The 25,333-nt window shown below is 35.9% G+C and overlaps 1 long non-coding RNA gene across 1 annotated transcript; it reads right to left on the bottom strand.

The window, feature by feature from the left end:
* Positions 1-792: 792 nt before the first annotated feature.
* LOC309611510 lies at positions 793-25,304 on the bottom strand. The gene is made up of 2 exons (XR_014234569.1): positions 17,190-25,304; positions 793-9,972 (listed from the first exon to the last, which is right to left on the bottom strand). It is a non-coding gene; the product is annotated as an uncharacterized lncRNA (long non-coding RNA).
* Between the last annotated feature and the right edge of the window lie 29 nt (positions 25,305-25,333).

Here is a 25,333-nt window from a genome sequence, read left to right as displayed (position 1 = left end):
TCCTCATTCTAAGAACCTGCTAGATCTCAAACTGGTTGGAAAAAAAATTAATAGATATAACACTGAAATGACAGAGGTCTTAGAATTATCTGAAAATATATTAAAGCACTATGGTAAAAATATCTCAATGAGAAATTACAAACATGCTTGCAGTAAATCAGAAAAAAAAATGTCAGCCCAGAAATAGAAAATCAAAGAAATAGAAGATAAATAGAACTGAACAGATATTATAAAACTGAAAAATATAATAATCAAAATAGAAAATTCAGTAGATGAACACAACAGCAGAATAGAGAGGCAGAGAAAAATATATCAGTGAACTGGAGAAAAGAGTAATAGAAATTAAGAAATTAAAGAACAAAAGAAAGAGAGAAAATAGCATGAAAAATATTGATAGCACCTCAGGGACCTGTGGAACTATATTAAAAACTCTAACATGGATGTATCTTGGAATCAAAGAAGAAGATAGAGATTGGGGCTGAAAAGGTTCTTTAATAAATAATGTGAAACTCTCCAAATTTGACAACAGATATAAATGGACAAATTTCAGAAAATGAGCAAATGCAAACAGGATGTGCACAAAGAAATCCACACCAAAACACATTACAGTCAAAATTCGGAAAGCTAAAGAAAATAAAATTTTTCTAAAGCAATAAGAGAAAAATGACACCTTATCTACAAATAAAAAACATTTGTATGACAGTAGGTTTCTCATTAGAAACTATGGAAACCAGAAGGAAAGGCACAATATTTTTCAGGTGCTGAAAGAAAAGAATGGACACTCTGGAATCCTTTTTTTTTTTTTTTTTAACATCTTTATTGGAGTATAATTGGTTTACAGTGGTGTGTTAGTTTCTGTTTTATAACAAAGTGAATCAGTTATACATATACATATATCTCATATCACCTCCCTCTTGCGTTCCCTCCCATCTTCCCTATCCCACCCCTCTAGGTGGTCACAAAGCACCGAGCTGATCTCCCTGTGCTATGCGGCTGCTTCCCACTAGTTATCTATTTTACACTTGTTAGTATATATTAGTCCATGCCACTCTAGAAAATATCCATCAGGAATGAAGAAGAAATCAAGAAACTCTCAGATGAAGAACAATTAAGATTTGTCACCAACAGAATTACTTTAAAAGAATGGCTAAAGGCTATCTCTAAACAGAGAGGAAACAATAAAAAAAGGAGCCTTGGACATATCAAGAAGGAAGAAAGAACAAAAATATGGGTAAATATAGTAGATCTGACTTCTCTTGAGTTTTTAAAATTGTTTTTGATGCTTGATGCAAAAAAATTATAACATCATCTGATGTTGTTCTTAGTGTATGTTGAGAAAATATTTAAGAAACTATATTGTAAATGAGGAGAGTAAAGAAACATGAAGGAAGTAGGGTTTCTATACTTAAACTGGTAAGACGGTGACACCAGTAGACTGTGATATGGTATATATAAAATATAATACCTCTATTAAACACTGTAAGAGATAACCCTCAAAACAGTATAGGGAAATCTAAATGGAATCCAAAGAAATGTTTATGTAATTGAAAGGAAGGCATTAAAAAAGAAAACATTGAAAAAAAAAAAAGAGAGAGAACAAATAGAAAACAAAATTAAATGGAAGACTTGTGTCTCAATATATCAATAATCACATGAAATATAATCACTCTACTGAACAACACATTCTTTTCAAATGATAACAGAAAATATGCCAAGATAGATAATATTCAGGGCCATTAAAAACTTGAATAATTTTTTTAAAAAGTCATATAGAGTATGTTCCCATCAACAATGGAATCAAACTAGAAGCCGATAAAGATAACAGAAAAATTTGTAAATACTTGGAAACAAAACAAAAAAACACTTCTAAACAATCATGGCTCCAAAAGGAGCTCTAAATCAATATTCTAAAGTATATGGAACAGAAAAATGAAAATACAATGTGTCACAACCTGTGGTGCGCAGCTAAAGCAGAGCTGAAAAGAAAAGAAATAGTACTAGATGCATACCTTACAAAAGAGGAAAAGTTAGAATCAATAATCTAAGCTCCCATCTCAAGAACTTAGAAAAAGAAGGGAAAAAAGCAATCAGAAGAAAGAAAATAGTAAAAATTAGAAGGGGACCTTCAAGATGGTTGAGGAGTAAGATGTGGAGATCACCTTCCTCTCCACAAGTACATCAAAAATACATCTACATGTGGAACAATTACCGCTGAACACCTACTGAATGCTGGCAGAAGACCTCAGACCTCCCAAAAGGCAAAAAAATCCCCACATGCCTGGGTAGGGCAAAAGAAAGAAGAAAAGGCAGAGACAAAAGAATAGGGATGGGACCTGCACCTTTAGGAGGGAGCTGTGAAGGAGGAAAAGTTTTCACACACTAGGAAGCTCCTTCACTGCTGGAGACAGAGTTTGGGCAGGGGGGAAGCTTTGGAGCCATGGAGGAGACCCCAGCAACAGGGGTGCAGAGGGCAAAGAAGAGAGATTCCTGCACAGAGGGTCAGTGCTGACCAGCACTCACCAGCCTAAGAGGCTTGTCTGCTCATCCCCTGGGTGGGTGTGGGCTGGGAGGTGAGGCTCTGGTTTCAGAGTTCAGATCCCAGGGAGAGGACTGGAGTTGGCTGTGTGAAGACAGCCTGAAGGGATCTAGTGCCCCACAACTAGGTGGGAGGGAGTCAGGGAAAAAGTCTGGACCTGACAAAGAGGCAAGACACCATTGTTTCAGGGTGCATGAGGAGAGGGGATTCCTTCCTCGAGTGCCTACAGAAGGCAGAGCACCACCTAAGTGAGCTACAGAGACTGGCACTAGCCATGGCTATCAGCTTGGCCCCCAGATTTGGGCATGAAATGTAATACTGCTGCTACAGACACCAAGAATCCTGTGTGTAAACACAGGTTACTACCCACCCCCCGCCTCCCAGGAGCCTGTGCTGCATGCCACTGCCAGGGTTCCAAGATCCAGGGACAACTTCCCCAGGAGAACACATGGTGTGCCTCAGGCTGTTGCAGTGTCATACTGGACTTGGCTGCTGCAGGCTTGCCCCTCATTCCATTTATGACTACTGTACACCTCCCTCTCCCCAGCCTGATAAAGAAAGAGAGCCCTAATCAGCCACTGCTTTAACGCCACTCCTGTCTTGATGGGGAAGAGATGCCAGAGGGCGACCTACACTCAGGGGCAGGGCCAAAACCAAAGCTGAATACCAGGAGCTGTGCGAACAAACAATAGAAAGGGACATTTCATCGTGCAGCATCAGGAGGAGCGGATTAAATCCCCACAATTAACTTGATGAACCCTGCATCTGTGGAATACCTAAATAGACAACAAATGTTGTCAAAATTGAAGCAGTGGACTGTGGGAGCATATGTAGCCTTGAGGTTTGCTGTCTGGAACTGATTTGTTTCTGATATTTATGTTTATTTTATTTTAGTTTTTAGTGCTTGTTATCATTGGTGGATTGCTTTATTGGTTTGATTGCTTTCTACTTTAATTTTTTTTATTTTTAATATTTAAAAAATTTTATTATTTTTCTTTTTATTTACTTTATTTTATTTTTCTTGCTTTTTTTTCTTCCATTTCTTCTGAGCGTTGTGGCTGACAGGGTCTTGGTGCTCCAGCCAGGTGTCAGGCCTGAGCCTCTGAGGTGGGAGAGCTGAGTCCAGGACATTGGACCAACAGAGACTTCCCGGCCCCATGTAAATAAATCAGGGAGAGGTCTCCCAGAGATCTCTGTCTCAACACTAAGACCCAGCTCCACCCAACGTTGAGCAAATTCCAGTGCTGGACACCCCATGACAAACAATTAGCAAGACAGGAAAACAACCCCACCCATTAGCAGAGAGGCTGCCTAAAATCATACTAAGTTCATAGACACCCTAAAACACACGACTGGATGCAACACTGCCCACCAGAAATACAAGATCCAGCCCCACCCAACAGAACACAGGCACCAGTCTCTTCCACCAGGAGGCTTACACAAGCCACTGAACCAACCTCACCCACTGGGGGCAGACACCAAAAACAACAGGAACTACAAATCAGTAGCCTGCAAAAAGGAGACCACAAACACAATAAGTTAAACAAAATGAGAAGACAGAGAAATATGAAACAGATGAAGGAGCAAAGTAAAAACCTAACAGACCTAACAAATAAAGAGTAAATAGGCAGTTTACCTGAAAAAGGATTCAGAGTAATGATAGTAAATATGATCCAAAATCTTGGAAATAGAATGGAGAAAATACAAGAAACATTTAAGGACCTAGAAGAACTAAAGAGCAAACAAACAATTATGAAAAACACAATAAATGAAATTAAAAATTCTCTAGAATGAATCAATAGCAGAATATTGAGGCAAAAGAACAGATAAGTGACCTAGAATATAAAATAGTGGAAATAACTGTCACAGAGCAGAATAAAAAAAAATAATGAGAAGAATTGAGGACAGACTCACACACATCTGGGACAACATTAAACGCACCAACATTCGAATTATGGGGCCCCAGAAGAAGAAGAGAGAAAGAGAGAGACTGAGAAAATATTTGAAGAGATTGTAGTTGAAAACATCCTTAATATAGTAAAGGAAATAGACAATCAAGTCCAGGAAGTGCAGCGACTCCCATATAGGATAAATCCAAGGAGAAACATTCCAAGACACATATTAATAAAACTATCAAAAATTAAATACAAAAAATCTATTAACAGCAGCAAGGGAAAAACAGCTAATAACATACAAGGGAATCCCCATAAGGTTAACAACTGAACTTTCAGCAGAAATTCTACAAATCAGAAGGGAGTGCCAAGATATATTTAAAATGATGAAAAGGAAAAAACCTACAATCAAGATTACTCTACCCAGCAAAGATCTCATTCAGATTCAATGGAGAAATTAAAACCTTTACAGACAAGTAAAAGTTAAGAGTATTCAGCACCACAAAAACAAGCTTTACAAGGAATGATAAAGGAACTTCTCTAGGCAGGAAACAGGAGAGAAGGAAAAGACCTACAAAAACAAACCCCCCAAAATTAAGAAAATGGTAATAGGAACATACACATTGACAACTACCTTAAATGTAAATGGATTAAATGTTCCAACCAAAAGACATATTGGTTGAATGGATACAAAAACAAGATCTGTACATACGCTATCTACAAGAAACCCACTTCAGACATAGGGACACATACAGACTGAAAGTGAAGAGATGGAAAAAGATATTCCATGCAAATGGTAATCAAAAGAAAGCTGGAGGAGCCATTCTCATATCAGACAAAATAGACTTTAAAACAAAGACTATTACAAGAGACAAAGAAGGACACTACATAATGATCAAGGGATCAATCCAAGAAGAAGATATAACAATTGCAAATATTTATAAACCCAACTTAGGAGCACCTCAATACATAAGGCAAATTTAAACAGCCATAAAAGGAGAAATTGACAGTAACACAACCATAGTAGGGGACTTAAACACCCCACTTTCACCAATGGACGGAGCATCCAAAATGAAAATAAATACGAAAACACAAGCTTTAAATGATACATTAAACAAGATGGACTTAATTAATATTTATAGGACACTCCATCCAAAAACAACAGAATACACTTCTTCTCAAGTGCTCATGGAACATTTTCCAGGATAGATCATATCCTGGGTCACAAATCAAGCCTTGGTAAATTTAAGAAAATAGAAATCATATCAAGTATCTTTTCAGACAACAACACTATGAGACTAGATATAAATTACAGGGAAAAAAATGGTAAAAAATACAAACACATGGAGGCGAAGCAGTATGCTACTAAATCACCAAGAGATCACTGAAGAAATCAAAGAGGAAATCAAAAAATAACTAGAAACAAATGCAAATGAAAACTATGGGTCCAGCAAAAGCAGTTTGGGATGCATCAAAAGCAGTTCAAAGAGGGAAGTTTATAGCAATGAACTCCTATCTAAGAAACAAGAAAAATCTCAAATAAACAAACTAAACTTACACCTAAAGCAATTAGAGAAAGAAGAACAAAAACACCTCAAAGTTAAAGAAGGAAAGAAATCATAAAGAGCAGATAAGAGATATATGAAAAAGAAATGAACGAAACAATAGCAGAGATCAATAAAACTAAAAGTTGGTTCTTTTAGAAGATAAAAATATTGTTAAACTATTAGCCAGAAGCATCAAGAAAAAAAGGTAAAAGACTCAAATCAACAGAATTAGAAATGAAAAAGGAGAAGTAACAACTGACACTGCAGAAGTACAAAGGATCATGACAGATTACTACAAACAACTATATGCCAATAAAATGGATAACCTGGAAGAAATTGACAAATGCTTAGAAAAGTACAACCTTCCAAGACTGAACCAGGAACAAATAGAAAATGTGAAGAGACCAATCACAAGCACTGAAATTGAAACTGTGATTAAAAACCTTCCAACAAAAAAAAGCCCAGGACCAGATGGCTTCACAGCTGAATTCTACCAAACATTTAAAGAAGAGCTAACATCTATCCTTCTCAAAAGCTTCCAAAATATAGCAGAGGGAGGAACACTCTCAAATTCATTCTACGAGGCCACCATCACCCTGATTCCAAAACCAGACAAAGATGTCACAAAAAAGAAAATTATAGGCCAATATCACTGATGAACATAGATGCAAAACTCCTCAACAAAATACTAGCAAACAGAATCCAACAACACATTAAAAGGATCATACACCATGATTAAGGGGGTTTATCACAGGAATGCAAGGATTCTTCACCATATGCAAATCAATCAACGTGATACACCATACTGCCAAATTGAAGGATGAAAACCATATGATAATCTCAATAGATGCGGAAAAAGTTTTTGACAAAATTCAACACCCATTTATGATAAAAATCCTCCAGAAAGTAGGCATAGAGGGAACCCACCTCAACATCATAAAGGCCATATATGACAAACCCACAGCCAATATTGTTCTCAATTGTGAAAAACTGAAACCATTTCCACAAAGATCAGGAACAGGACAAGTTTGTCCACTCTCACCACTATTATTCAACATAGTCTTGGAAGTTTTAGCCAGAGCAATCAGAGAAGAAAATAAATAAAATGTGTCCATATGAGAAAAGAAAAGTAAAACTGTCACTATTTGCAGATGACATGATACTCTACATAGAGAATCCTAAAGATGCTACCAGAAAACTACTAGAGCTAATCAGTAGATTTGGTAACGTAGCAGGATGCAAAATTAATGCACAGAAATCTCTTGCTTTCCTATACACTAATGATGAAAAATCTGGAAGAGAAATTAAGGAAACACTCACATTTACCATTGCTGCAAGAAGAATAAAATGCCTAGAAATAATCCTACCTAAGCAGACAAAAAGCCTGTATGCAGAAAACTATGAGACTGATGAAAGAAATTAAAGATGATACAAACAGATGGAGCGATATAACATATTGTTGGATTAGATGAATCAACATTGTGAAAACGACTATACTACCCAAAGCAATCTACAGATTCAATGCAATCCCAATCAAACTACCAATGGCATTTTTCACAGAACTAGAACAAAAAATTTCACAATTTGTATGGAAACACAAAGTACCCCGAATAGCCACAACAATCTTGAGTAAGGAAAACAGAGCTGGAGGAATCAGGCTCCCTGACTTCAGACTATACTACAAACCTACAATAATCAAGACAGTATGGTACTGGCACAAAAACAGAAATATAGATCAATGAAACAGGATAGAAAGCCCAGAGATAAACACACGCACATATGGTCACCTTACCTTTGATAAAGGAGGCGAGAATGTACAATGGAGAAAAGACAGCCTCTTCAATAAGTGGTGCTGGGAAAACTGGACAGCTACATGTAAAAGAATGAAATTAAAACACTCCCTAACTCCATACACAAAAATAACTTCAAAATGGATTAAAGACCTAAATGTAAAGCCAGACAGTATCAAACTCTTAGAGGAAAACATAGGCAGAACACTTTATGACATAAATCACAGAAAGATCCTTTTTGACCCACCTCCTAGAGAAGTGGAAATAAAAACAGAAATTAACAAATGGGACCAAATGAAACTTAAAAGCTTTTGCACAGCAAAGGAAACCATAAATAAGATGAAAAGACAACCCTCAGAATGGGAGAAAACATTTGCAAACAAAACAACAGAAAAAGGATTAATCTTCAAAATATACAAGCAGCTTATGCAGCTCAATATGAAAAAAAACAAACAACCCAAACGAAAAATGGGCAGAAGACCTAAATAGACGTTTCTCCAAAGAAGACATACAGATTGCCAACAAACACATGAAAGGATGTTCAACATCACTAATCATTAGAGAAATGTAAATCAAAACAACAATGAGGTATCACGTCACACCAGTCAGAGTGGCCATCATCAAAAAATCTACAAACAATAAATGCTGGAGAGGGTGTGGAGAAAAGGGAACCCTCTTTCACTCTTGGTGGGAATGTAAATTGATACAGCCACTATGGAGAACAGTATGGAGGTTCCTTAAAAAACTAAAAATAGAACTACCATATGACCCAGCAATCCCACTACTGGGCATATACCCTGAGAAAACCATAATTCAAGAAGAGTCATGTACCACAATGTTCATTCCAGCTCTATTTACAATAGCCAGGACATGGAAACAACCTAAGTGTCCATCGACAGATGAATGGATAAAGAAGATGTGGCACATATATACAATGGAATATTACTCAGCCATAAAAAGAAATGAAATGGAGGTATTTGTAATGAGGTGGATGGACCTAGAGTCTGTCATACAGAGCAAAGTAAGTCAGAAAGAGAAAAACAAATACCCATATGCTAACAAATATTTATGGAATCTGAAAAAAAAATATATATATATATGGTTCTGAAGAACCTAGGGCCAGGACAGGAATAAAGACACCGATGTAGAGAATGGACTTGAGGACACGGGGATGGGGAATGATCAGCTGGAACAAAGTGAGAGAGTGGCATGAACATATATACACTACCAAATGTAAAACCTATAGCTAGTGGGAAGCAGCTGCATAGCACAGGGAGATCAGCTCAGTGCTTTGTGACCACCTAGAGGGGTGGGATAGGGCCAGTGGGAGGAAGGGAAATGCAAGAGGGAAGAAGAGATATGGGGATATATGTATATGTATACCTGATTCACTTTGTTATAAAGCAGAAACACAGCATTGTAAAGCAATTGTACTCCAATAAAGATGTCAAAAAAAAAAAAAAAAAAAGAGTCATGTATCACAATGTTCATTGCTGCACTATATACAATAGCCAGGACATGGAAGCAACCTAAGTGTCCATCAACAGATGAATGGATTAAGAAGATGTGACACATATATACAATAGAATATTACTCATCCATAAAAAGAAATGAAATTGAATTATTTATAGAGAAGTAGATGGACCTAGAATCTCTCATAGACAGTGAAGAAAGTCAGCAAGAGAAAAACAAATACCATATGCTAACACATATATATGGAATCTTAAAAAAAAAAAAAAAAGGTTCTGATGAACCTAGGGGCAGGATAGGAATAAAGATGCAGATGTATACTGCAAATTATACTCACAAAATAATCAAATATTCTAGAGCTGAAAACTAATATAACCAAAATTTAAAATTAAAATAAATACATTGGACAGGGTTAGTGACTAAAAAATTACTAACTGTAGGATAGATTTGGGTAAAAAAAATACCTGGAGAGTAGCAGAGTGAGACAGAAATAAAAAATAGAAGAGCAGAAGGAAAATTTTTGAGCCAAGAAATTTTTGAAGAATTAATGATTTACAATTGTGTTGCTCAGCTTGGGCTGCCGTAAGAAAATACTATTGATAGGATAGCTTAAAAAAACGGAAGTTTATTTCTCACAATTCCAAAGCTGGGACGTCCAAGCTTTAATGCACCAGCAAATTCGATTTCTGGTGAGAGCTCTCTTCCTGTCTTGTAGACAACTACTTTCTTGCTGTGTCCTTACATGGCAGAGAGAGATATAAAGAAAACATCTTTGGTGTCTTTTCATATAAAGATACTAATCTCATCATGAGTGCCTCACCCTCATGGCCTTGTCTAAGCCTAATTACCTCCCAAAGGCCTCATCTCCAAATATCATCACTTTGGGGGTTGGGATTTAACATAAGAATTTGGGGAGACATAATTCAGTTCAAAACAAAGATTTTCAAGAATTTATAAAAGACATCAACATCATGGATTCAGGAAGCCAAATTCCTAATCAAGAGAAATAAAAACAAATCCCCATCAAGATACATCATAGTTAATCAGTATAACATCAAAGTGAAAAATATCTTTAAAGCAGCCAGGGAGAAAAGAAAGACTACCTTACAAGGTCTAAAAATTGTACTGATAGCTATCTTCTCAATAAAAATAATAGAAACCAGATGACCAAGAATGATACTATCAATATATTAATATTCTTGTCAATCTAGAATTCTATATCTGACAAAACAGTTTTTTGGTAACAAGGACAAAGTAAAGATTTATTCAGACAAAAATACAATTTTCTACCAACGAGTAGAAAGTTTAAGATTATTGTTCAGACAGAAGGAAAGCAGTTCTAGGTGGAATATCTGAGAAGCATATACTAATGAAGAAAAAGAAAGTGGTGACCCTATGGATAAACCTCAACAAAATTTGAGTGTATAAGACAAAAGTATAATGTTCAGTTAAAAATGACAATGCAGATCTAAAATGGTAACGGTTCCATGTACTTCTAGTAATTATTAGTTGAAATGTTTCACAATTCTTGTAATATTTTTCAGATCATGAAAAATACGAAGATTAAATTGTGGGTATGATAAATTAAATGTGCACATCAAAATACTAAAATAGTAGAAATAAAGTATATAACCTTCAAACTAATGGAGAGAAATGTATGAAAACTTTTTAAAAAAGAAAAAGAAATGAAGAAAATTAAGATAAGAAAGGAGAGAAAATTTTTAAAAAGGTGCAAATAGCACAAAAAAATGGTGATAAAGATAACCTAAATGTGATAGTTTAACTACAATAAATGTAAATGAGCCAAATGTTTCACTTAAAACAGAAAAATTGTCAGAATAGATAAATACTTTTAAATCTAGATACCTGTTGTAATGAAACATTGTGTCTTAATTATGCATAAACCTGAGAGAATGGAAAAATATATGCTATGGAAATTATAATCAAATTAAAGCTGGTATAACTATATTCATAATATATGAAAATTACAGAACTAGGAAAAGGAAACAAATCTATCATTATAGCAAGAGATTTAACACATTTCTATCACTGACAGACAAAATAAATGAAAAATCAGCAAACATATAGAAGAGATTAATGATAAATGTAAAAATAATGTTTAATCGGTTCTGCAATGGTGGATGAGGAGTAGGTGAACTTGCCCTCTGTATAAAACAAAAAAGTAAAAACAAAACAACTAAAACCAACCATTTTGGACATCTGGCAATTGAAAAAAAGCCATAGAATAAACTGAAAATTTTCTATCCTTGGAAAATTACTGAACCTAGGTAAAATAGCAGGGTCTGGGACATTTTAACTTAGGGCTAGTCCCACCCCTTCCAGTGTTACTGTTAGCAAAATCAGGCAGCACTTTGAACAACAGATATCTGACCACTTTTGGAGATCTGTTAAAAGCATCATCTCTAGGGCATAGTCAATATTTGTTCAAACTTGTAGCTCCCTGGTAAATTTCTATTCTCACACATAAGGTGGCAATTTGATTTGATTCCAAGCTCAGCTCATGAGGAGTTGAAGCCTACCCCTAGGGCATTTCCAAAACAATAGCAAACTGCTGGCAACATCTCAGTTGCCTGAGGTTGTGATTTCAGTTGAGGCAAACAGGAGCTCATCTGGGAATTGAAAAGGAAAGCCTAGAAAACATATGTGGTCATGTTGCCTGGCTTTTGCACATAGAATAAATTTTTTAATGGTTCTTTAAATCACTTTGGTATATTTGGCATATTTGTCAATTTTACTGAAGCATTTTTTTCTTTTTCCTTTACTCCTCAATATGGTGGGAGGAGGGGAGGAAAAGGAGAAGCAGAAGTCAGTGAAAACACTGACAAACAAACGTTGGTGTGAATCCATCTTTTTAAAAAAATTTTATTGGAGTATAGTTTATTTACAATGTTGTGTTAGTTTCAGGTGTACAGCAAAATGAATCAGTTATATATATACATATATCCACTCTTTTGTAGAATCTTTTCCCATATAGGCCATTACAGAGTCTTGAGTAGTGTTCCCTGTGCTATACAGGAGGTCCTTATTAGTTATCTATCTTATATATAGGACGTAGTGTGTATATGTCAATCCCAATCTTCCAATTTATCCCTCCCTCCCTTACACCTTGGTGACCATAAGTTTGTTCTCTACTTCTGTAACTCTATTTCTGTTTTGTAGATAAGTCTATTTGTATCCTTTTTTGTTTTTTAGATTCCACATGTAAACAATATCATATGATATTTCTCTTTCTCTGTCTGGCTTATTTCACTCAGTATGACAGTCTCTAGGTCCATCCATGTTGTTGCAAATGGCATTAATTCATTCTTTTTTAAGGCTGAGTACTATATCATTATATATATGTACCATATCTTCTTTATCCATTCCTCTGTTGCTGGAAATTTAGGTTGCTTCCATGTCTTAGCTATTGTAAATAGAGCTGCAATGAACATTGGGGTGCATGTATCTTTTTGAATTATGGATTTTTATGGATATATGCTCAGAAGTGGGATTGCTGGATGATATGGTAGCTCTATTTTTAGTTTTTCAAGGAACCTCCATAGTGTTCTCCATAGTGGCTGTATCAATTTACCTTCCCACCAACAGTGCAAGAGGGTTCCCTTTTCTCCACACCCTCTCTGGCATTTATTTGTAGATCTTTTGATGATGGCCATTCTGACCAGTGTGAAGTGATACCTCATTGTAGTTTTGATTTTCATTTTTCTAATAATTAGTGATGTTGAGCATATTTTCATGTGTTTGTTGGTCATCTGTATGTCTTCTTTGGAGAAATGTCTATTTAGGTCTTCCACCCATTTTTTGATTGGGTTGTTTGTCTTTTTGATATTGAGCTTCATGATCTGTTTGTATATTTTGGAGATTAATCCCTTGTTGGTTGCTTTGTTTGCAAATATTTTCTCCCATTCTGATTGAAGAATATAAACCATATGATCATCTCAATAGATGCAGAAAAAGCTTTTGACAAAATTCAACACCGTTTTATGATAAAACTCTCGAGAAAGTGAGCACAGAATGAACCCACCTCCACATAGTAAAAGCCATATATGACAAACTCACAGCAAACATCATTCTCAATGATGAAAAACTAAAAGCATTTCCTCTAAGATCAGGAACAAGACAAGGATGTCCCCTTTCACCACTATTACTCAACATAGTTTTGGAATTCCTGACCATGGCAATCAGAGAAGAAAAAGAAATAAAAGGAATCCAAATTGGAAAAGAAGAAGTAAAACTGTCACTGTTTGCAGATGACATGATACTATACAAAGAAAACCCTAAAGTTAATACCAGAAAACTACTAGAATTCACCAATGAATTTGGTAAATTTGCAGTATTCAAAATTAATACACAGAAATCTCTTGCATATCTATACACTAACAATGAAAATCAGAAAGAGAAATCAAGAGAACAATCCCATTTACCATCTCATCAAAAAGAATAAAATAATAAAATATCCTAGGCAGAAATAAACCTACCTAAGGAGGCAAAAGACCTGTACTGAGAAAACTATAAGATACTGATGAAAAAAATCAATGATGACACAAACAGATGGAGAGATATACCATGTTCTTGGATTGGAAGAATCACTATTGTGAAAATGACTACACCACCCAAAGCAATCTACAGATTCATTGCAATCTCTATCAAATTACCAATGGCATTTTTCACAAAATTAGAACAAAAAAATTTACAATTTGTATGGAAACACAAAAGACCCTGAATAGCCAAAGCAATCTTGAGAAAGAAAAACAGAGCTGGAGGAATCAGGTGCCCTTACTTCAGACTATACTCCAAAGCTACAGTAATCAGAGAGTATGGTACTGGCACAAAAACAGAAATATAGATCAATGGAACAGGATAGAAAGTCCAGAGATAATCTCATACACCTATGATCACCTAATCTATAACAAAGGAGGGAAGAATATACAATGGAGAAAAGACAGTCACTTCAATAAGTGGTGCTAGGAAAATTGGACAGCTACATGGAAAAGAATGAAATTAGAACACTCCCTAACACCATGCACAAAAATAAAATGGATTAGAGACTAAATGTAAGGCCAGCCACTATAAAAATCTTAGAGGAAAACATAGGTTGAACACTCTTTGACATAAAATGCAGCAAGATCTTTTTCAATCCACCTCCTAGAGTAATGAAAATAAAAACAAAAATAAACAAATAGGGCCTAATTAAACTTAAAAGCTTTTGCACAGCAAAGGAAACCATAAACAAAATGAAAAGACAACCCTCAGAATGGGAGAAAATATTTGCAAATGAATCTATTTTTTAAATGAAAGAGAGAATACGGAGCCAGAGGAACAGAGAATAGAAGAGAGGAACAAGTCAGTGCAAAGGAGAATAATCCCAAAGTTAATAACAACAAAAATAATAGTGATATAAACAGTTACTCTGTTATATGTGTCACTAAATATCAGGCAGTCTACTAAGATTTGGTATGTATTACCATATTTTATTCTCTTAATGCTTACAGCAACCTGATTAGGTTATTTTACTATATTAATTCATAGATGAGAAAACACATGTTTAGAGATGTTAAAGTCCAACAGAAACTAGTTGAAGATTTCATTCTGAAACCTCTATTCTTCATTTCTGAATTGTTACCGAACTCAGGTCCAGCTGCTCACCGCTAGAAAATCAATATCTGAGAAGCAGTTGTTGGTGGAAAGGAAAGTTGCTTTTAATCAGAAAGCCAGCAATCTGGGGAGAAGGTGGACTCATGTTCTCCCAGAACCAACTCTGAAGATTCTGCTTGGCCATGAAAGTTGTAAAGGGAAAAGGGGAAGTAATCTCAGTTAATCATTGAGATAGGGGGTCAGAGTTGTAGCCATCCCCCACTGTGTGCAGGCTTGTCAACATCTTGTGATCTTTCTTTAGAGGCTATCTTGTTCACGCTGTTTGTTCACACAGTTTGTTTGCAGGATTACTGAAGGGGAAGCTAGAGAAGAGATCTGGTCATCTGTTAATTACTTACTCATTTCTACTCTTTGATCTATGGAAAGAACCAACAGGTTAGGCAAGGTAGTGTGTGACCAAAAGATTTGAAAAGTGTGCTTGCGCCAGAGATGAACAAAGCATGGGTGTGCCTAGTTTAAGTTTAGTTACAACATAGCTTTGCTAAAGTGACAAGGCAAAAGGAGTTTCCTGCTGAGGGCAGTTATAGTATCTGTAAAACAACTCAGAAATGTGCATCAGTCAGTGAGTCTGTGACTCAATTGTCCTAATCATTAACTACTTGAGCTTGTTCCTTTTTTTTTGACTTAGGGAAGTCTGGGAGATTTCAGCTTTTCTACAACAAAAAGGAAGGGGACATGGTGGAGCTTTTGTACTTGGGGGGTTCTGCAGGGTTCTGCTCAGTTCCAGCCTGACCAATAAAGAAGCATGTCAAAAGAGGACAGAGTTTCAGAAATGTTAATGAGAGTGAGGGTCAGAAAGTGCCATCAATTACCCCTATAACCCTATGGCCTCCTTGTCAGGACAGTTTAGTAAATGGTGAGGGCTGGAACACCAGAAAGTGAGAGTCTAACTTTGAATAGTGTAATCTAGTGCGTTGGTTTTCTATTCCTGTGTTTTAACCATGGGTGAGGTATGGTGAGACCAGACACAGATCAAGAGAGAGAAAACTGGAAAGTGATTTACAGTTTTATATTTTTTTAATTAATTTTTATTGGAGTATAGTTGCTTTACAATATTGTGTTAATTTCTACTGTACAGAAAAGTGAATCAGCTATACATATACATATATCTCCTATTTTTTGGATTTCCTTCCCATTTAGGTGACCACAGAGCATTGCGTAAAGTTCCCTGTGCTATACAGTATATTCTCGTCAGTTATTTATTTTATACATAGTATCAATAGTGTATATATGTCAATCCCAATCTCCCAATTCATCTCACCCAGCCTTTCCTCCCTTGGTGTCCATACACATTTGTTCTTTACATCTATGTCTCTATTTCTGTTTTGCCAATAAGATCATCTATACCATTTTTCTAGATTCCACATATATGCGTTATTAGACCATATTTGTTTTCTCTCTCTGACTTACTTCACTCTGTATGACAGTCTCTAGGTCCATCCGCATATCTACAAGTGACCCAATTTTGTTCCTTTCTATGGCTGAGTAATATTCCACTGTATATATGTAACACATTTTGTTTATCCATTCCTCTGTTGATGGACATTTATGTTGCTTCCATGTCCTGGCTATTGTAAAGAGTGCTGCAATGAACATTGGGGTGCATGTGGAATGTAAGGCCACCCACTATAAAACTCTTAGCAGAAAACATAGGCAGAACACTCTCTGATGTAAATTGCAGCAAGATATTTTTTGACTCACCTCCTAGAGTAATGAAAGTAAAATCAAAGATAAACAAATGGGATCTACTTAAACTTAAAAGCTTTTGCACAGCAAAGGAAACTATAAACAAGATGAAAAGACAACCCTCAGAATGGGAGAAAATATTTGCAAATGAAGCAACTGACAAAGGATTAATCTCCAAAATATACAAACAACTCATGCAGCTCAATATCCAAAAAACAAACAACCCAATGAAAAAATGGGCAAAAGACCCAAATAGACATTTCTCCAAAGAAGACATACAGATGGCCAACAAAAACATGAAAAGACATTCAACATCACTAATTATTAGAGAAATGCAAATCAAAACTACAATGAGGTATCACCTCACACCAGTCAGAATGACCATCATCAGAAAATCTACAAACAACAAATGGTGGAGAGGGTGTGGAGAGAAGGGAACCTTCCTGCACTGTTGGTGGGAATGTAAATTGATACAGCCACTATGGAGAACAGTATGGAGGGTCCTTAAAAAACTAAAACTAGAACTACTGTATGACCCAGCAATCTTACTACCGGGCATATACCCAGAGAAAACCATAATCAAAAAGATACTCACAGTTGCCTGGGAAGAGCATAGCATACCACACAGTACCTCTCAGGGGAAGCACAGGGATTGGTGAGGTGGCAAAAGATACAGGGGAACTCTTGACAAGTACATTTGTTGTGGTTTCCTGGGGAAGAAATGGGTGAGGCAAGCAGGTTTAGGATAGGATCATTTGAATAATTACAGCAGGTAACACAGGATCTGCCCCTGGTTCTCTGGTACCTGACCCTGGGTATATTAGGGTGGATGTATGGTGGCCTGGAATGTGAGAGCCAGGTAAGGAAGGTGATTGAGGGAGTGTACTTTACTGCTTAAGAAGGGAAACTGACCTGTCTCTAGTAGAGTCCTCAGAACTGGGTTAAGACATTATTTAAAGATCTATATTGTGAGCTGTGTACCATATTAACATGATTCTAGCAGCTTAAAATGAAACTCATTTATATATCACAGTTCTGCAGATCAGAAGCCCAGTGGGTTCAGCTAATTCCTCTGCTTAGAAATCAAGGTGTTAGCCTGCATTTCTCACCAAAGACTCTGGGGAAAACCCTGTTTCCATGTTCACACAGGTTGTTGGCAAAATTCAGTTCTATGTGATTATAGAACTGAGGTCCCCATTTCCTTGCTGGCTGTTGGCCCAGGGAGGGTGGAGTAGGGGTCTTCAACCTCTAAGGATGTCTGCATTTCTTGGTTAGTAGATTCCTTCCTTCCCCCATCTTCAAAGGCAACAGTGGCACAAATACTTCTTATGCTTCAAAAGTCTTTGACTTCTTTTTCTGCCTCATCCCTCCACTTCCAGCCAGAGAAATTTCTATAATATTAATATCTAGGTCTGTGGCTAACATAAAGTCTGTCTGCCACACCTTCACTGATTCACTTCTTATCTAGCAAGTCAGGTGCATCACTCCAAAAAATATCAGAAGACACCTAGGATCAGTTAAGATTGACCAATGTGAGTATTCAGATTATAAACCCTTTTAGATATTTTTAGGTTGTTTAGCTGCTGGTTAAGAGAATAAATATTTGAGTATATAAATGCTTAAATAAGAGGTCTGTGTGTTTTCTGAATTTTCCTTCTGCATTATTTTAAATAACCCATTTTTTGGTTTGTTTTTGTAAAATTTTTGGCTGCAATCTGAGTAAAATTGAATTTGAAAGTAACATTACAAACACAAATGTAACAATTCATGATGAAGATTGTATATCACATGTGGGAAGCATTTGGAGAACTTAAAAAGTGAACTGGCAAATTGAAAGCAATAATAGCTAACTGGATTTTACAATTTTCCTTGGTGAAATCCTGACTTGCTGCTACTGCTTGCCTCTATTTACTTGTGTCATTTTTTTTTTTTTTTTTTTTTTTTTTTTTTAGACTATAAAGGAAGTTCATGGTTGAAGAAGCCAGATAGGTCCTGATCATATTGGAACATGAAATACTCAAGGCTCAGAGATGAGCTTTTTTCTTGGGATGTGATGTAGTAGAAAAAGCCCTGGAGAGGGAGATTGGACATCTAATTCAAAACTCATTTCTGCCACCAATCATTCAGCATGCCAATCATTAGTTCTCTTGGCCTCAGTTTGTATATACTGCTACTTCTATTACTACCATTAAATAATATTTTTGAGTGCTCAAAAATGTTACAGAACATTGAAGTTAACACACATATTCCTTTATCTGTAATAACTCATTTAATACCACTCTATGAAGACAGGAATTATTATTATATTTTTCCTGGTTTAAAAAAATAAAAAAACTTGAGGAAACTAAGAATTAAGGAAGTTGAGTAACATCATCAAAGTCATGCAGCTGGAGTCAAGTCCAGGTCTGTTTGAATCCAAAGCAGTGAGTATTGTCTCTATTGTCACTTTATTATAATGTTGTTGATTAGGTTATTGTCTCTGTATATATCTGGCAAATGACAACAGAATGCAAGATAATTAATGGTTTATTATGTAGTTTCCTTGTCTCATAGCACATGGCAACACATATTTCCTGTTTCAGATCAGACTTCCAACCAAACACAATTTATCTAGCTTGATGTAGTTGTTCTCTTCATCTGAAAAAGAACATCTGGCTTTCTCTAATAGGACTCTTCACTCAATTCTTTTTTATGCTACATTTCCCAGATATTTCATTTTCGTGGGCTCATATGACTTTTTTCCATTTCAATAGGCCATTTGTAAGTTCTCAAGTTTCTTAGTCCCCTTCAGTAACTCCTCAACTTCAGATTCTCTAAATGTAAAACTGCTTTCTTCAAGAAAGCTATACATGGTGTCGGAGCACATTTATTTATACAAAGATCATAAATTGAGGGGATGGAAAGGTTGAGCTCTAATTCACAAATGCTTTCTAAACTGAATTTTTTCTCATTCCAAATGAAGTCTTTGTACTATGATAATATTTTCCCCAAATAAAATAATCACCTAGTCAATCAGGTGATTGCATCAAGCAGCATCGTGTGATTTCCACTTCAAACATACTCTTCATGTCAAGCAGTCCCTGCAGAATAATAACAATTTGACCTCCCCTAGCTGGACTCTTAAACAACCAAAGTGAGAGCATGCTTAATGATCATTCTTCTTTTATTGGCAGAAATTGTGGTCCTTAAAAGCTATTGCCAAGAGATTTGGAATTTTTATTGAGAATTCCAGGAAGCCAGAAATTTCTGGGTAATATGTTAAACACTGAGAAGAAATCTTCCCCTTTGGGACCACAGTCTGACTTCTAATTGCAAAAAAATGTTAATAAGTCATTAGAGTTCCATTTTCATATTTACATGATTTCTTTTTATAATTTTTTTTTTTTTTTACTTTTTAACATCTTTATGGGAGTGTAATTGCTTTACAATGGTGTGTTAGTTTCTGCTTTATTAAAAGGGGAATCAACTATACATATACATACATCCTCATATCTCTTCCCTCTTGCGTCTCCCTCCCTCCCACCCTCTCTATCTCAACCCTCTAGGTGGTCAAAAAGTGCCGCGCTGATCTCCCTGTGCTATGCGGCTGATTCCCACTAGCTATCGATTTTATATTTGGTAGTGTATAAATTTCCATGCCACTATCTCACTTTGACGCAGCTTACACTTCCCCCTCCCTGTGCCCTCAAGTCCATTCTCTAGTAGGTCAACGTCTTTATACCTGTCTTGCCCCTAGGTTCTTCATAATCATTTTTTTTTTTTTTAGATTCTATATATATATATATGTGTTAGCATACGGTATTTGTTTTTCTCTTTCTGACTTACTTCACTCTGTATGACAGACTCTAGGTCCATCAACCTCATTACAAATAACCCAATTTCTTTTCTTTTTAAGGATGAGTAATGTTTCATTGTATATATGTGCCACATCTTCTTTATCCATTCATCTATCAATGGACACTTAGGTTGCTTCCATGTCCTGGCTATTGTAAACAGAGTTGCAATGAACATTGGGGTGCATGTATCTTTTTGAATTATGGTTTTCTCAGGGTATATGTCCAGTAGTGGGATGACAGGGCTGTATGGTATTTCTATTTTTAGTTTTTTAATGAACCTCCATACTGTTCTCCACAGTGGCTGTATCAATTTACATTCCCACCAAGAGTGAAAGAGGGTTCCCATTTCTCCACACCCTCTCCAGCATTTATTGTTTGTAGATTTTTTGATGATGGCCATTCTGACTGATGTGAGGAGATACCTCATTGTAGCTTTGATTTGCATTTCTCTAATGACTAATGATGATGAGCATTCTTTCATGTGTTTGTTGGCAATCTGTGTATCTTCTTTGGAGAAATGTCTATTTAGGTATTCTAGCCATTTTTGGATTGGGTTGTTTGTTTTTTGATACTGAGCTGCATGTGCTGCTTGTATATTTTTGAGATTAATCATTAGTCAGTTGCTTCATTTGCAAACGTTTTCTCCCATTCTGAGCGTTGTCTTTCATCTTGCTTATGGTTTCCTTTGTTGTGCAAAAGCTTTTAAGTTTCATTAGGTCCCACTGTTTATTTTTGTTTTTATTTCCATTTCTCTAGTAGGTGGCTCAAAAAGGATTTTGCTGTGATTTTTGTCATGGAGTGTTCAGCCTACGTTTTGCTCTAAGAGTTTTATAGTGTCTAGCATTACATTTAGGTCTTTAATCCATTTTGAGTTTATTTTTGTGTATGGTGTTAGGGAGTGTTCTAATTTCATTCTTTTCCATGTAGCTGTCCAGTTTTCCCAGCACCACTTATTGAAGAGGCTGTCTTTTCTCCATTGTGTACTCCTGTCTCCTTTATCAAAGATAAGGACACCATATGTGCATGGGTTTATCTCTGGACTTTCTTTCTTGTTCCATTGATCTATATTTCTGTTTTTGTGCCAGTACCATACTGTCTTAATTACTGTAGCTTTGTAGTATCATCTGAAGTCCAGGAGCCTGATTCCTCCAGCTCCGCATTTCTTTCTCAAGATTCCTTTGGCTATTCGGGATCTTTTGTGTTTCCATACAAATTGTGAAATTTTTTGTTCTACTTCTGTGAAAAATGCCAGTGGTAGATTGATAGGGATTACATTGAATCTGTAGATTGCTTTGGATAGTATAGTCATTTTCACAATGCTGATTCTTCCAATCAAGGACATGGTTTATCTCTCCATCTGTTTGTATCATCTTTAATTACTTTCATCACTGTCTTATAGTTTTCTGCATACAGGTCTTTTGTCTCCTTAGGAAGGTTTATTCCTAGATATTTTATTCTTTTTGTTGCAATGGTAAATGGGAGTGTTTCCTTAATTTCTCTTTCAAATTTTTCATCATTATTGTATAAGAATGCAAGAGATTTCTGTGCATTAATTTTGTATCCTGCTACTTTACCAAATTCATTGATTAGCTCTAGTAGTTTTCTGGCAGCATTTGTAGGATTCTCTATGTAGAGTATCATGTCATCTGCAAACAGTGACAGCTTTACTTTTTCTTTTCCGATTTGGATTCCTTTTATTTATTTTTCTTCTCTGATTGCCATGAATAAAACTTCCAAAACTCTGTTGAATAATAGTGGTGAGAGTGGGCGACCTTGTCTTGTTCCTAATCTTAGTGGAAATGATTTCAGTTTTTCACCATTGAGAACCATGTTGGCTGTGGGTTTGTCATATACGGCCTCTGTTATGTTTAGGTAAGTTCCCTCTATGCCTACTTTCTGGAGGGCTTTTATCATAAATGGGTGTTGAATTTTGTCGAAAGTTTTTTCTGCATCTATTGAGATGATCATATGGTTTTTATTCTTCAGTTTGTTAATATGACGTATCCCATTGATTGATTTGCATATACTGAAGAATCCTTGCATTCCTGGAATAAACCCCACTTGATCATGGTGTATGATCCTTTTAATGTGCTGTTGAATTTTGTTTGCTAGTATTTTGTTGAGGATTTTTGCATCTATGTTCATCAGTGATATTGGCCTCTAGTTTTCTTTCTTTGTGTCATCTTTGTCTGGTTTTGGTATCAGGGTGAAAGTGGCCTCGTAGAATGAGTTTTTGGGGTATTCCTTCCTCTGCTATATTTTGGAAGAGTTTGAGAAGTATAGGGGTTAGCTCTTCTCTAAATGTTTGATAGAATTCACCTGTGAAGACATCTGGTCCTGGGCTTTTGTTTGTTGGAAGAGTTTTAATCACAGTTTCAGTTTCAGTGCTTGTGGTTGGTCTTTTTATATTTTGTATTTCTTCCTGGTTCAGTCTGAGAAGGTTGTGCTTGTCTAAGAATTTGTCCATTTCTTCCAGGTTGTCCATTTTATTGGCATATAGTTGCTTGTGGTAATCTCTCATGAGATTACTACTTTGTATTTCCTCTGTGTCAGTTGTTACTTCTCCTTTTTCATTTCTAATTCTATTGATTTGAGTCTTCTCCATTTTTTTCTTGATGAGTCTGGCTAATGGTTTATCAAATTTGTTTATCTTCTTAAAGAACCAGCTTTTAGTTTTATTGATCTTTGCTATTTCTTTACTTCATTTCTTTTTTCATTGATTTCTGATCTGATCTTTATGATTTCTTTCCTTCTGCTAACTTTGGGTTTTTTTTTTTTTATTCTTCATTCTCTAATTGCTTCAGGTGTAAGGTTAGGTTGTTTATTTGAGATGTTTATTGTTTCTTGAGGTAGGTTTGTATTTCTATAAACTTCCCTCTTAGAACTGCTTTTGCTGCCTCCCATAGGTTTTGGGTCGTCATGTTTTCATTTTCATTTGTTTCTAGGTAGTTTTTGATTTTTCTCTTTTATTTCTTCAGTGATCTCTTGGTTATTAAGTAGTGTATGATTTAGCCTCCATGTGTTTGGTTTTTTTTACAGATTTATTCCTGTAATTGATGTCTAGTCGCATAGCATTGTGGTCAGAAAATATACTTGATACAGTTTCAATTTTCTTAAATTTACCAAGGCTTGATTTGTGACCCAGGATATGATCTATCCTGGAGAATGTTCCATGAGCACTTGAGAAGAAAGTGTATTCTGTTGTTTTTGGTTGGAATGTCCTATAAATATCAATTAAGTCCATGTTGTTTAATGTATCATTTAAAGCTTGGGTTTCCTTATTTATTTTCATTTTGGATGATCTGTCCATTGGTGAAAGTGGGTTGTTAAAGTCCCCTACTATGATTGTGTTACTGTCGATTTCCCATTTTATGGCTGTTAGCATTTGCCTTATGTTTTGAGTGCTCCTATGTTGAGTGCATAAATATTTACAATTGTTATAGCTTCTTCTTGAATTGGTCCCTTGATCATTATGTAGTGTCCTTCTTTGTGTCTTGTAATAGTCTTTGTTTTAAAGTCTGCTTTGTTTGATATGAGAATTGCTACTCCAGTTTTCTTTTGATTTCCATTTGCATGGAATATCTTTTTCCATCCCCTCACTTTCAGTGAGTATTTATCTCTGGGTCTGAAGTGGGTCTCTTATAGACAGCATATATATGGGTCTTGGTTTTGTATCCCTCAGCAAGTCTATGTCTTTTGGTTGGAGCATTTAATCCATTTACACTTATGGTAATTATTGCTATCTATGTTCCTGTTACCATTCTCTTAATTGTTTTGGGTTTGTTATTGTAGGTCTTTTCTTTCCCTTGTATTTCCTGCCTAGAGAAGTTCCTTTAGCATTTGTTGTAAAGCTGGTTGGTGGTGCTGAATTCTCTTAACTTTTGCTTGTCTTTAAAGTTTTAATTTCTCCATTGAATCTGAATGAGATCCTTGTTGGGTAGAATAATCTTGGTTGTAGGTTTTGCCATTTCATCACTTTAAATATGTCCTGCCACTCCCTTCTAGCTTGCAGTGTTTATGCTGAAAGTTTAGCTGTTAACCTTATGGGTGTTCCTTTGTATGTTATTTGTTGTTTTTCCCTTGTTGCTTTTATTATTTTTTCTTTGTATTTAGTTTTTGGTAGTTTGATTAATATGTGTCTTGGTGTGTTTCTCCTTGGATTTATCCTATATGGGACTCTCTGCGCTTCCTGGACATGAATAACTATTTCCTTTACCATATTAGGGAAGTTTTCAACTATAATCTCTTCAAATATTTTCTCAGTCCCTTTCTTTTTCTCTTCTTCCTCTGGGACCACTATAATTCGAATGTTGGCATGTTTAATGTTGTCCCAGAGGTATCTGTGACTGTCCTCAATTCTTTTCATTCTTTTTTCTTTATTCTGCTCTGCAGTAGTTTTTCCACTATTTTATTTTCCAGGTCAATTATCCTTTCTTCTGCCTCAGTTATTCTGCTATTGTTCCTTCTACAGTATTTTTAATTTCATTTATTGCATTGTTCATCATTGTTTGTTTGCTCTTTAGTTCTTCTAGGTCCTTATTAAACATTTCTTGTATTTTCTCCATTCTATTTCCAGGATTTTGGATCATCTTTACTATCATTACTCTGAATCCTTTTCCAGGTAGACTGCCTATTTCTTCTTCATTTGTTTGGTTGGTGGGTTTGTAACTTGCTCCTTCATCTGCTCTGTGTTTCTCTGTTTTTCATTTTGCTTAACTTACGGTGTTTGGGGTCTCCTTTTCACTGGCTGCAGGTTCGTAGTTCCCGTTGTTTTTGGTGTCTGGCCCCAGTGGCTAAGGTTGGTTCCGTGGGTTGTATAGGCTTCCTGGTGGAGGGGACTGGTGCCTGTGTTCGGGTGGGTGGGGCTGGATCTTGTCTTTCTGGTGTGCAGGACTGCATCTGG

Source organism: Balaenoptera borealis (genome assembly GCF_965194805.1).
Source record: "Balaenoptera borealis genome assembly, chromosome: 15".
NCBI lineage: Eukaryota > Metazoa > Chordata > Mammalia > Artiodactyla > Balaenopteridae > Balaenoptera > Balaenoptera borealis.
This window is presented reverse-complemented; position numbering and strand designations above follow the sequence as displayed.